We start from the raw sequence: 11,606 nt of genomic DNA, 5'->3' as shown, positions 1-11,606 counted from the left end.
AAATCCCAAACCAAAGGCTTCATATGGTCCAAAGGCTTCATACAGATACAGGACTCAACTAAGTCACCCTAACACCAATGTTTTGCAGGGAAATCGTACTCAAACTTATGAATATGAGCGTGTTTCGTCAAACCGCTATGTTCATAAAACTAAGAACTTTTCTGCTTTTTCATATGAGTATCATTCATCTCCTGCCAGGCTATTTGCTAGGGCTCCAAAGCCAAAGTTCTCAGATGCTGCACTTAGACTCATTGCTTCTAAGCCACCCCTGAAGATGTGGGTGGTTAAGAAGAATTAACTTTCTTTTGCAGGGAAAGATCTCCAGCCGGAAATCAAAGGCGTCTGATGCTATTGCTGGGGACCTAAAACATCTTGTAGGGCACAAGATCAAATGCCCAAATGGTCTCACTATGTATTTTGTTCCTGAATCGTTTGCCAATCATCCTATCAGTCCTAATCTTGATCTGAGCTTTGATAATCCTCTTGCCCACCAAATGTTTATGCTTCACAATACTCTTGGTGAAGCCTATCCCCCTAACTGTACTGTAGGGTATGACACCTCATGCTTCAGAATGGATTATGGACAACGGATGCACTAATCATATGACTGGTGATCGAAGTCTTCTCATGGACTCAACCTTACGTCCATGTGACAAGAGTCACATCACATTTTCTAACACTGGTAAAAGCAAGGTATTGGGTCTAGGTAGAGTTGCAATCTCAAAGGATCAACACATGGATAAAGTGATGCTTGTTGAATCCCTTGGTTTCAACTTAATGTCTATCTCAATGCTTTGTGACTTGAACATGATTGTGATATTTGGAAAATATTGTTGCCTTGTACTAATGGAGTCTGACAAGTCTCTAGTCTTTGAAGGGTACCGGAAAGATGATTTGTACATGGTAGATTTCTCAGCAGGACCACAGCTTGCCGTATGTGTTCTAGCAAAAGCTTCAGAGTGCTGGCTCTGGCATCGGAGGCTAGAGCATGCTGGCACGAGGAACTTACACACTCTTGCAAAGAAGAAGCACGTCATAGGCATCGAGGGCATCAAGTTCAAGAAATATCACTTGTGCGGTGCCTGCGAAGCTGGAAAGATGACAAGGGCCAAGCATCCCTCGAAGACAATCATGACGACATCTCAACCCTTCGAGCTGCTACACATGGACTTATTTGGCCCTACTCACTACTCTACTCTCACTACTACTGCTTGTCTCTATGGCTTCGTCATTGTTGATGATTATTCAAGATATACATGGGTTCACATAATTCTCTACAAGACTGATGTGCAGGATGTCTTCAGACGCTTCGCCAACCATGCCATGAACAACTATGGCGTCAAGATCAAGCATATCAGGAGTGACAAACGGCACCGAGTTCAAGAACACCGGCCTCGACCTTTACTTGGATACATTGGGCATCACTCATGAGTTCTCAGCTCCATACACACCTCAGCAAAATGGCATCGTGGAGCGCAAGAACAGAACACTCATTGAGATGGCTCGGACTATGCTCCATAAATACAAGACTCCAAGAAAGTTTTGGCCTGAAGCTATTGATACTGCATGCCATGTCATCAACCGTGTTTATCTTCACAAGCTTCTGAAGAAAACATCCTATGAACTCCTTACTGGCAAGAAGCCAAATGTCAGTTGCTTCAGAGTATTTGGTGCTAGGTGCTGGATCAAGGATCCACATCACACTTCAAAATTTGCACCGAAAGCACATGAAGGTTTTATGCTTGGATACGGAAAGGATTCGCACTCCTACAGAGTCTTCAACCTCTTTCACTATAAAGTGGTTGAAACTGTGGATGTGCGGTTCGATGAGACTAACGGCTCGCAAAGAGAGCACATGCAAAATGTGCTAGATGAAGTTCCACCTAGTGAATCCATCATCTCATGGGAACTAGAGAAATCATACCAAATGAAGCACAACCTGAAGAGGAACTTATCATTTCTGCACCTAATCAACCTGAAGACAATGCTCAGCCCGAAGACAATCCTCCTAAGGATGACAATGATCAGCAAGAGCAAAATCTTCGTCCGGTTCATCCTCGAGTTGCAAATGAAGTACAGATTGGGAAGATAATTGATAGCATCAATGCGCCTGGTACACTCACTCGTTCAAGAGCAACATAGCTAGCAAATTTCTGTGGGCACTTTGCATTTGTCTCAATATCTGAACCCAAGAAAGTTGCTGAAGCCTTCATGGAACCTGAATGGATTCAAGCTATGCAAGAAGAGCTTCAACATTTCAAGCTGAACAATGTCTGGGAACTTGTCAAGCGTCCTGACCCCCGCAAGCACAACATAATAGGCACAAAATGGGTATATCGCAACAAGCAAGATGAGCATGGTCAAGTTGTCAGAAACAAGGCTCGTCTCGTTGCTCAAGGATACACTCAAGTTGAAGGGATTGACTTCGATGAAACATTTGCTCCTGTGGCTAGGCTTGAAGCTATTCACATATTACTAGCCTATGCAAATCATCACAACATCCTGCTGTATCAAATGGATGTGAAGAGTGCATTTCTCAACGGCAAGATTGAAGAAGAAGTATATGTTGCACAACCTCCTGGCTTTGAAGATCCAAAACATCCTGATATGGTGTACAAGCTTAACAAGGCGCTGTATGGCCTCAAACAAGCCCCTCACGCTTGGTATGACACACTCAGAGACTTCCTGAAGAGCAAAGGCTTCAAACCTGGTTCCCTGGATCCCACACTCTTCACGAAGACATATGATGGTGAACTGTTTGTGTGCCAAATATACATGGATGTCATTATCTTCGGCTGCACCAACCAGAAATACAGTGATGAGTTTGGACACATGATGCAAGAGCAATATCAGATGTCCATGATGGGTGAGCTGAAGTTCTTCCTTGGTCTTCAAATTCGTCAGCAAAGCAATGGCATCTTCATATCTCAAGAGAAATACCTCAAAGACCGCCTGAAGAAGTTTGGAATGCAAGACTGCAAAGGTTATACGACGCCGATGCCAACCAAGAGTCATCTGGGTCCTGACGCCAATGGCAAAGAGTTCGATCAAAAGGTATACCGCTCCATGATTGGTTCTTTACTTTATTTATGTGCATCTAGGCCATATATCATGCTTAGTGTTTGCATGTGTGCTCGATTTCAAGCGGCACCAAAGGAATCACATCACTTAGCTGTGAAGCGAATTCTTCGATATTTGGCTTACACCCCAACACTAGGATTATGGTATCCAAAGGGCTTAGAGTTTGATCTAGTTGGATTCTCGGATGCTGATTATGCTGGTGACAAGGTGGATCACAAATCTACATCAGGCACATGTCACTTTCTGGGACGATCACTTGTCTGTTGGTCTTCAAAGAAGCAGAACTGTGTATCACTCTCCACTGCTGAATCTGAATACATTGCTACTGGATCTTGCTGCGCTCAGCTTCTATGGATGAAGCAAACACTCAAGGACTATGGCATCCATCTGAAACAAGTACCACTCTACTTCGACAATGAAAGCGCCATCAAGATTGCCAACAACCCAGTTCAGCACTCGAAGACAAAACACATTGAAATTCGTCATCACTTTCTCAAAGATCATGTCATGAAGGAAGATATTGATATCATACACGTCAACACTAAAGAGCAATTGGCAGATATCTTCACAAAGCCCTTGGATGAGAAAAGGTTTTGCAAGTTGCGGTCTGAGCTAAATATCTTGGAATCCTCGAATGCCTTATGATCAGGCACACATGCTAACACTTATGCATGTTGATGACTTAGATGTGCAACACACAAAGTAATGTATGTCTTCAATCAATGAAAACTTACACTCCGAGTGTGAATACATTAATGTGGAATTCGACTTCGGAGCGCCATGATAATTGTGCGTCGTTTCTGGGTCTAATACTTCCTATACGGTGGGTAACGCCACCACCAAATTCTTCTTTTTGAAGTGTTTTGCTCATGGCGTTACATTTGCTATGTCTTCGCATTTGGTTTGTCTTCAACATCAACCTGACTTCATGTTTATCTTCACTATGTTGATTTGGTTCTATTTGGATATATACATATATTAGTGTTCTATCCTCTACAGCATTCAGTTATAGCTATGTCTTCTCATTTGAATCTTTTGAACTAAGTGAATGTGGTCGGACCCTAACCTCTCTATGTTTCTACCTCAAACTCTATCTATCCAAATCATATGCATTCTGTTGAAACTGTCAAATGTCTTCTCTGCGTCCTTGTCAGTAGAAGATACAGAGACAAACATTAAATCTGTTTTAAATGCTCAATTCTTATTGCCTGAAACCCGGAGAAGCCGGAACGACCACCCGACAGTCCAGGGGTGCATGGGAACATGGGACAACTCCCAATGTGTTGCATGTTCGCCACATGTCCCTCAGATGTGAACCGCCAGAGGCACCTGCGTAATTGCGCTGTGCCGTCCCTCTCCCTATAAATGCACATCCCATCGCTGTCAAAATCTTTCTTCCACCTCTCCACCTCGACAAACCCTAGCGCCACCGCTAGCTCTCGACGACGCCGGCGACGAAGCGCTTAGCTGCCGCGACCTCTCCGACGCCGGCCGCGGACATCGTCTTCTCCGCCGCCGCCGTAGGTGTCCTCCGTCGCCATGTTCGGGCATGGAAGATCGAACTGCTCGGCCTCATCTTCTACTCCGTCTAGCAGTTCATCGTGTGGTAAATTAAAACCCTCTTTTTACTGTCTTTTTAATCTTATAGATTCATCCTTTCTACCAAAAGTGGTTTCTGCCTCCACAAATTTGGATCTAACCTGTCTGCATCTCATATGATGCCTAGTATATTCACTTATGCTTCACACGCAGTTAGATTCCTCACTTGTACTTATTCTTGGATTCGTACAAATCTGGAACCAACTCTCAACATATAAGTGAATGTCTTCACGCTGTGAGGTCAATGTCTTCTAAACCGATTTATCTTCAAAATCTTCTGAGAATGCATATGACCTCTTCCCCTTCCCTCGCATCTCTAATGCTGTCACAGGTACATGTCCGTGGGAGAATTCCTTGGTTCTCATAGTCTGCATTCATTTGCAGAATTCTTACAGCATCATATCAACTCTCCCGAAGCCAGTTCTTTTCTGACCAGCGGATGGAAGCCTTTGACAGTGTTGAAGCCATTCAGTCTGAACCTCATCGCAACAGAGAAGTCTGCAAGGAAGGGTGGCAGACAGCGCCGTGGGAATACATCAAGAGATTTGCCTCCTGACCTCTATGAGCTGTACAAGACAGATCCAGAGGAGGACTACAATCAGCGCAAAACCCGAATCCAATGGATTCGAAGATATTGGGCAGAACAATGGTACAAGTACAGGTTCGTGACCCAGGAATATGCTGAGAAGAATGCCATCAAGCGACCCTGGGAAGACATCTTGTACAGAAATCTTCCACCCAGGTCCAGAGCTGAAGCCATTGAACAAGGCTTCTACCCTTGCATGGTCCGTGGACCGCAGCCTGCTGATGCTGACCCATCTTCATTGCTATGGTGTCGTGAAGACAATCTGTTCAAGCGCAATTTCCAGTTTGCCAAGAACTCGGCCAAAGAGAACAAGAAGTCGCGGGGATTAGACTTCAACCCAGGTCCCTCTACTCCTCGTGCCAATGGCACACGCGAAGCTGAACCCAATCTTGTTGGGCCCTTCTACAACCTAGAAGGTCTCATCACTCATATTATGGTTCAAGGGACAGATATGGATCAACCTACAGATGACGCTGATTCTGACGAAGTGCCTGCACCTCCGAAGCCTAAGAAGCTGAAGAAACCCAAGGCTTCAAAGCCTTCCACTGCACCAAAAGCTTCGCGAGCGAAGCCTCTGGCCACTGCTCCTCCTGCACCAAGTGTGCAGTTTGAAGATCTCTCACGGATCTCCAAGTCTGAGAAGAAGAAGAAGCCCATGCACACTTCAGGTCCAGCTCTGACCCCTGCTGCCGTTCCGAGGAATGAGAACGACGCCATTGATCTGTCGACTGATGACGATCTTGCTGATGACGCTCTTGAACTGCTGATAAAGAGTAAGCAAGAGGCGGAAATCTTCAATGATTTGCCTCTCTTCGATGTGGAAGTATTGAACAACTTCATTGACGAGTGGTTTGACACCCCCAATCTCAGCTTTGATGATCTGCAACTTCCCATTGGGCTAAGCGTCTCTTTCCATGGCGCCATTGCTTCTGAGCTGGCTCTTGCTCAGAAAATTGTTGAGCTGAAGCACAAGATCGACTATGAAAAGGCTTAGTTCAAGAAGCACATGGCCAAGCTCAGCGTGACAGACGTCCAAAACTTCAAGGTCATGCTGCATGAGCTCAAGGAAGCGTTTCACAAGAAACGTGACGAAGCCAAAGGCTCTCGAGAGCGTATGAAGCTTCTGGCTACAAAGTGTGTTCAAGCTTACAATGAAGCTGAGAAGCGCAAGGCACTTGGGCGTCCTGGCATCGACCCTAAGATGGCTGCCAAGAAGAAGAAGCCTACTGTGGACCAAGCTGAACCATTCAGGCGGGAAGAACCTCGCATTGTCTTCCCCGCCAGTATGACAGGCGTGAAGCCTAAGGTCCCCACAGTGGCTTCAGAGCTTCAGAAGACAAGGGCGGCTGAAGCCAAAGCCAGAAAGTGCAAGACCAAGAACACCATTGACGATGCTCCACCCACCATGAAGTGCAAGACCAAGAAGAGAGATTGGGCTGCTCCCACAGAGCCCCTTGTCGTCGAGCCAATTTATATTGATCGTCCTGCATCTGCACAACAAGAACGCCGTTTGATAGTTCATGAGCCTGCTTCCACAAAGGCTCCTGAAGCTGAAGACATTCCAGCTGTTGACCCCGCCGCAGCTGAAGACATTGGTCATCAAGACAATGTTGAAGATGATGAAGTCCTTCCTCAGATCTAGCACAATGTGGTATCATCGCCTGTTCTCACGAACAGTGAACTCATCAGCATTGGTCGTCCTTTGACGCCAATTGCTCAAGATGACTCATGGGCTGATCACCCACAAGACTCACCCCATGAAGAAGAAACCACCAGCTACTCCCCCAACTCAAGTCACCACTCCGGTACTTGAAGATGAAGACTTTGTGGCCCAACCAACTCCATCTCCACAAGCGTCGCCAGCTTTCCGCAGGCTTCGCAAGGGACCAAGGCCTCAAGTCACCTTGTCGAGTGTTCTAGAAGGAGAAGAGCGCCAATCGGTTTCACGCCAAGTATTTCCTGAAGCATCTCCAACTGTGAACAACCCTGAGTCTGAAGCCAAAGCGGCTGAAGATATTCCGGCTGCATCAGCCGATGACCAAGAAGAACCAAGAGAAGAAGAAGAACGTGTTGCTACACCCCCAACTTACCCTGAAGTTGTTCTCGAGGAGAACGTGTCCGACCCTCCAGCTACTCAAGTGGAGGTTAACAACATTGAGGCGACCACCAACACCAACACTAAAGCCAATAACGTTGTCATGGCTGACACTAATGTGGTGCCTGAAGCTAATGTGGTGCCCGAAGTGATTGCACCTGAAGCCAATGCTGCACCTGAAGCAAATCTGCAGCCTGAAGTCACTACCGCTGCCACTACCACTGCTCCTGTACCGCCTCCTAGGCCACATACTATTGAGCAAGCATACAATTATGGTTAGCTGGTCACTGTCAGATGGCCCATTCTGGTTCCTCCACCTGCTGCTGGTCCGCAATTTGACTATCATGTCGAGCACAGGCCTCAGGTCCAGAAGCCGAAGCCAAGACTGCCCAGGTTTCCAGGTACTGCCACTTCACCCGGGTCCTTCAATGCAAATGGCTTCATTGCGCACAACACTTTCTTCGATAGTGCCAAGAACCCCTATTCCAAGCCAAGGATTTCATCTGATCGGTTCTGGAGCTATCAACAACGCAGTTATTATTCCTTTGTTCTCTATGATCAAGGGCGCATCTTCCGTCACATGCGTCTTGACTGTGAAGCCATTGTTGGATTGCCATGCCTTGAAGAAGCCCTTGACTGCTTCCGTGATGCTGGATTGCTGAATTTTGTGACTGATAAGGAGCATTGGAATGAAGAGCATCTGCTGCAATTCTATGCCACCCTCCACATTCGCGGCTACAACAGGGATCCGAAGACATGGGTCCTTTGAGTGGATGACAGGCAACGTACACCATGAAGCTAAAGCTCTTGACATTATTGAGCTCACTGGTCTTCCCACTCCAGGTGAACTATATGAACCTGGTTGTCAGCTTCACCGCAATGCTTTGGAGAGCATCTTTTAGAAGCCTGAGCCCAACATGAGCCAAATGCTGAGCATGATGAAGCCTCTGCCACATGACGCTGATTACCCAAAGGAGTTTCTTGTAGAAGACCTAGAGTATCTGCCCCACACTATTTATCATATCATCAGGTGAACTCTATGGCCTGTCAAAGGACATTCTTCAGCAGCAAAACTTGAAGGAGCAATGAAGACTTTGGTCTTTTATATCTTCAATGGCATCGGCTTCAATGCTCAAGACTTCTTTATCAGGCAGTTGGCTGCATCAGGCTCTGATCTCTTTGGACTGAAATTCTACGCTCCATGGGTTATGCGTCTTATCAAGCTTCACTCTGCCGTCAACTATCAACCTTCTACTCGCAACCATCTGATATTTTTGCCAGAGGTTGATATGTCAGTTGAAGCCATATACCCAGAGCCTGCCAAGGAGCCTGTTTATCTTCACAATGCTGATCACCAAAGTTTCACTCAGCCCATTGAAGGAGTCCAGGCAGTCACTCGTGTTTATCCTTTGGCCGGCAATACACGCTTACCTCACCGTGCTCAAACCGAAGCCACTGAAAGCACTATTGCTCAAAGGCCTCGGAAGCGATCTCATGTTCTCAATGACCGAGAGCTTCTCGTTGCCCTTCATCAGAAACAGGATAAGCATCACTCCTGGCTGAAGCGACAGATGCAAAGTCTCTTGGTGGATGTCAATCGCATTTGCAATCTTGCCACCAAGAATGCCTTTGTTACACATGAAACCTGTCGGAGGTCATGGAAGAGTTTGACATTGCTGAGTGCTGAAGCAGATCTTCAAGACGATGGCTTCACTGAAAGATTCAAGTTTGACTCCACTCCTCCAAGGAATGTTGTTTTTGTGTCGAACTCCGTCTCTTGAAGATTCTGACTATTCCTCGTCAGCTGCAACGGTGAATGCAAGAGTCATAGATGATCAAGATGATGCTACTTCACCACCTCCTACTTCAGCGCGTATCGACACCGCACCAAGTTCTTCTGCACCGCCAAACCCCGACGCTGACCCTGCTGCTTCTCCTACTCCTTCTGGGAACGAGTAGAGGCTCTATGTCTTCAAACCTTTTTGGTCCTTACTGACAAAAGGGGGAGAAGCATATGAGTTGATAGTCTTCAAGCGGGTCCATATAGGCGGTTGCTTTATATTGCCTAGTGTTTACAACTCTCGCTGCTTTTGATACATTTGGTTCTTTGAGTTGTAACACTTAAACTTGATGGTCGTCTGCTACTTGTTTGCTATTCTGTGATGCAATGATAAATTCCGCATGTGCGATGATAAATCCCACACGAAGTCATATTGCAGACGTCCATTTTTCATTATGCATGTCATTATCTTCGTTATATCAAATCATGCATGGTGAATTGTCTTCATAAGTTGAAGAGGATCTCCACAAGTACAACCTGCCATGTGCATTTGCATTCCAAAAGCAAATTACTTATATGCACATCTTCAGGGGGAGCCTGTTGCTACTTATGAAGACAATACCTTAATTACTTACAATTTCACATACTTTTATCCCCGTTGAAAACTTCAACCAGTTTGTCATCAATCACCAAAAAGGGGGAGATTGCAAGTGCATCTAGTGCCACCCCTAGTTGGTTTTGGAGTATTGACGACAAACCTGGTTGAGGGACTAATGTGTTTGTGAGAATTGCAGGATAACACAGGTAGTAGTCCCTCATTGATTCGGTTTACCTACCGGAGATGACCCCTAAAAATGTATGAAGACATTGAAGACAAAGGTGGTATGTGAAGATATTCACATTGACGACTATGACATGAGAAGACATCGCATGAAGACTATGGAGCGCGAAGACTTAGTTGTTTAGTTGTTTCCTTTTCTTCTTTGTTGAGTCATAGGAACCACCGTACTGTTAAGTGGGGTCCCAGTGAACAAAGTGAGAGTGACTGAAGTAATGCTCAACCAAATCCTATGTCTTCGAGCGACGACAATGAGAGAAAATCTTATCCAGAGCTGAATGAGTCAGCTTTACTTGTAGCCCAAGTCAAGCTGCCGCGTGTGTTTGAAATCTGACTGTTGGAACACGTGTCAGTTCCTTAGTGACCCAGGGTCATTTAGGACAAATCAGGTCGGGTTGCCTAGTGGCTATAAATAGCCCGCCCCCTACACCATAAATTGGTGGCTGCTCAGAGTTAGTGCACGGCTTTTGTCGTTTGAGAGCAACACACCTCCGAAGCTTTTGAGAGAGAGAAATCCTTGCGAGGACAAAGCCCAAACACCCAGAGCCAAAGAGTGTTAGGCATCGCTGAAGTCTTTCTGTCTGCGTGACCTGAAGACTTGTTACACGTGAGGACTGTGAATCCTCCAGCCGGTTAGGCGTCACGTTCTGAGCATCCAAGAGTCATTGTGGATCGCCGGTGAACGAAGTCTGTGAAGGTTTGGAAGTCTACCTTGAAGACTTACCAGAGTGATTCGGCGAGGACTGGGTGTCCTTAGCTCAAGGGGAATAAGGTGAAGACACGGTCTTCTGAGTTAAATCTCAGCCTCCCTAACCAGACATACAGTTGTCACAACAACTGGAACTGGTCCAACAAATCATTGTCTTCATCAAGTGACTTGTTCTATCCTCTCCCTCTCTTTACTTACGATTTGTCTTCGTGAAGTCATTGCCTGCTTGCACTACCTGTTTGACTTCACTGTGTGACTACTATCGTTGTTTGGCTTCATACTATCTTCCATCCTGATCTTTACTACCTAGCTGCTATTAGTCTTCGTGCTTTCACTTCATTGAATACTTGACTATGGCTTGCTTAGTGTAGTCTACCTTCCGCTGCATATCAATAGGTTCATTTCTATTGTTTGTCTTCGAAACAATCATGTTTTGAAGACTTTCATAAAAATCGCCTATTCACCCCCCTCTAGTCGATAACTAGTACTTTCATGGAGCCGCCCTGGTAATGGCCCATGAATGACTTCAACTCATGGGGTAGAAACTGCCAATTCACTCTTCCCACCACGCCCTTATCCTCGGCCACGTATGCGGCATGCATTGTGCGGGGTAGGTAACGGAGGCGCTGGCGTGGGAGAGCATCAAGGCGGTCATGTTGAATTGGCTGAGGAGGACGGTGGCCGCCCGTTGAGGGAGCAACTCTCCCCTTCCCACCGCGCCTATAAAAGGAGGGGCGAAGGGAGGGTAGAGTCATCCATCCTTGCGCCCCCTCCTCCGTTTTCTGCTTCTCGTGGTTTATGTTAAAGAGAAGAGCCTGGGGCCAGGCCCCGGGCTCCAATCTGGGGCCTTGTATAGATCTAAAGTGGGGATCCGGGCGGCACGGCGACAACGCCGGAGGTGGCAACTCCGGTGTGCAA

Source organism: Aegilops tauschii, chromosome 1 (assembly GCF_002575655.3).
Source record: "Aegilops tauschii subsp. strangulata cultivar AL8/78 chromosome 1, Aet v6.0, whole genome shotgun sequence".
In the NCBI taxonomy this organism is placed as follows: domain Eukaryota; kingdom Viridiplantae; phylum Streptophyta; class Magnoliopsida; order Poales; family Poaceae; genus Aegilops; species Aegilops tauschii.
The sequence above is the reverse complement of the archived record's forward strand: the minus strand, read 5'-3'. Positions refer to the sequence as shown.